The following is a 3,486-nucleotide window of genomic DNA, read 5'->3' on the forward strand; positions in this document are numbered from 1 at the left end:
AATTTTTTTCCTTCAAGTACTTATCTAGTTCCCTTTTGAAAGCCATGAATGAATCTGCCTCCACCACCCTTTCAGGCAGCGCATTCAAGATCATAACCAATCGCTGTGTAAAAAAGTTTTTCCTCATGTCGCCTTTGATTCTTTTGCAAATTAACTTAAATCTGTCTCCTCTGGTTCTCGACCCTTCTGCCAATGGGAGCAGTTTCTCTTTATCTACTCTGTCTAGATCCCTCAGGATTTTGAATACCTCTATCAAATCTCCTCTCAATTTTCTCTGCTCTAAGAAGAATAACCCCAGTTTCTCCAGTCTATCCACATAACTGAAGTCCCTCATCCCTGGAACCATTCTAGTAAATCATTTCTGTACCCTCTCTAAGGCCTGCTCACCCTTCCTAAAATATGGTGCCCAGAATTGGACACAATATTCCAGTTGTGGCTGAACCAGTGTTTTATAAAGGTTCATCATAACTTCCTTGCTTTTATACTCTATGCCTCTATTTATAAACCCCAGGATCCTGTATGCTATTTTAACCGCTTTCTCAACCTGCCCTGCCACCTTCAGCGAACATATCTCAGAATGGCTTCATTAACTAGCACAAAGGAAGATGGTAGTGGTTGTTGGAGGCCAATCATCTCAGCCCCAGGACATTGCTGCAGGAGTTCCTCAGGGCAGTGTCCTAGGCCCAACCATCTTCAGCTGTTTCATCAATGACCTTCCCTCCATCATAAGGTCAGAAATGGGGATGTTTGCTGATGACTGCACAGTGTTCAGTTCCATTCGCAACCCCTCAAATAATGAAGCAGTCCGAGCCCGCATGCAGCAAGACCTGGACAACATTCAGGCTTGGGCTCACAAGTGGCAAGTAACATTCGCGCCAGATAAGTGCCAGGCAATGACCATCTCCAACAAGAGAGAGTCTAACCACCTCCCCCTGACATTCAACGGCATTACCATCGCCGAATCCCCCACCATCAACATCCTGGGGGTCACCATTGACCAGAAACTTAACTGGACCAGCCATATAAATACTGTGGCTACAAGAGCAGGTCAGAGGCTGGGTATTCTGCGGCGAGTGACTCACCTCCTGACTCCCCAAAGCCTTTCCACCATCTACAAGGCACAAGTCAGGAGTGTGATGAAATACTCTCCACTTGCCTGGATGAGTGCAGCTCCAACAACACTCAAGAAGCTCGACACCATCCAAGATAAAGCAGCCCGCTTGATTGGCATCCCATCCACCACCCTGAACATTCACTCCCTTCACCACCGGCACACCGTGGCTGCAGTGTGCACTATCCACAGGATGCACTGCAGCAACTCGCCAAGGCTTCTTCGACAGCACCTCCCAAACCCGCGACCTCTACCACCTAGAAGGACAAGAGCAGCAGGCACGTGGGAACAACACCACCTGCACGTTCCCCTCCAAGTCACACACCATCCCGACTTGGAAATATATCGCCGTTCCTTCATTGTCGCTGGGTCAAAATCCTGGAACTCCCTTCCTAACAGCACTGTGGGAGAACCGTCACCACACGGACTGCAGCGGTTCAAGAAGGCGGCTCACCACCACCTTCTCGAGGGCAATTAGGGATGGGCAATAAATGCTGGCCTCGCCAGCGACGCCCACATCCCGTGAACGAATAAAAAAAAAACTCATATATATGGCCCTAATGCCAATCCAAAGGCACCTAATTTGAGAAAAATTATCAACTTGCTGCTGCTCTGTGCTGAGCTGCTCCTAACATTTCCTGGTTGAGGCATTCCTGGATTGGAATCCAGCCCCATCCAAAGAGTTCACTTCTGTGTAAGTGAATGGAGGTGCTCAAGGTCACAGCTGCAACCTGTATATTCAAGTACAAATAGTAGGTCCCCTTTGGGAAAAAAACTCACCAAGATTTCTTGTTGCAAATTTGGAATGTGTTCCTCAAAATAAAATAATAAATAGCTGCCAAGGAAATATTTAGTGCTGAGATTCTCCTTTGTGAACCTCTGGTGTTCAACATTTTACTTTCTAAGTGTCTAGATAGTAACTTAGAAAGACATTTAAACAAGCTCATGTATAATTAATAAAGTGTACCGTTTGGGATGGTAATTTCTCCTTATAGCTTGTGATTTAATGAAGTAAGTTTTTAAATAGAGACAAATTTTAATTTAGTGATGTCTGATCTACACTGTTGCGAGGGGCAGGATGCTACATCACAAAAATCTGTTTGGTGACTCAATTTAAAATGGGCAACTTCAAACTGTTTTGAAACTTCATACCTGAACACCAATAGTTCCCACAATGTGATCGACCTTAACCCACAGAGTCTATGTTCAATCAATGTGGCATCCACTTGCCCCAACTCAGTCAACTGACTATACCAGCTTCCTAAAACCTTTGCTGTAGCTTAGTGGTCTCGTCCATGTTATACACAGCTGTGGTATAACATATTAGTGTGGTCAATTATTCGGTGTCACTAGTGCTCCAAATTCCAACTTTATGTTCTACATAGAATTAATAGCAATTATAACATGGAAATAGGCCGTTTGGCTCAACCAGTCTGTGTTGGTGTTTACCCTTCTCACAAGCGGGAATCCTAATTCCTGTTCCTATACCCCTTTATGTCCATTTCCTTCAACACCAATATAACTGATTCTTAAATGTTGGAATAGTCTCTCCTTTAAAACACTCCTTAAAACCTACCTCCTTGACAAAGCGTTTTGTCCTAATATGTCCATGTGTGTCTTGGTGTCAATTTTTGTCTGCTTATGCTCCTGTGAAGCACCTTAGGTCATTTTACAATGTTAAAGGCACGATCTGAATTCAAGTTATTGTTGTGTCCAATCACTAGCTCCAGCAATACAGTCGACAGCCTCACAAACCTCTCCTGCTCTTTGTCCCAAATCTCTTATATTTAATCTTTGTTCCTTAGTTGTAGACCTCTCAACCACTCGAAAACAGTCTGTTTCTATCCACCCTATCCCATCCTTTCATGACTTTAAACAATTTTATCAAATTACCTTATAATCAACTCTGTTCTAATGAAAACAGTCGTGATTTTTCAAGTTTTTCTTTGTATTTGTATTTCCGCATACCAGGCAGTATCCCAGCGAATCTGCACTGAACCCTCTCTATTGCCTCAAATTCCTTCCCATAGTGTGGAGCCTATGCTGTCACTGTAAATTAAAAAGTGCCGTAAACAACATACCTAAAATATGTAAAATCAGATTTTTAATATATTATTAATAGATACTTTAATTAGAAGTTTTAAATAAAATAGACTATGTGTTGAAACAATTTAATAATATTAGCTAATTCTCCTTTAAATTCAATCATGATCTGTTCTGAGATAACTCAGTGCTGAACCTTCCACTTTCCTCCAACACCACCTGTAGCACTGAGAGTGTTTGAGAGGATTTGCACTTTCTCCAGTGTCTGGGTCTCGATCTAGTTCAGGTTTTCCTCTGAGAAAGTGGTGTGCTGTTTAATATAAACTGCCAAG

Source organism: Heptranchias perlo, chromosome 14 (assembly GCF_035084215.1).
Source record: "Heptranchias perlo isolate sHepPer1 chromosome 14, sHepPer1.hap1, whole genome shotgun sequence".
NCBI lineage: Eukaryota > Metazoa > Chordata > Chondrichthyes > Hexanchiformes > Hexanchidae > Heptranchias > Heptranchias perlo.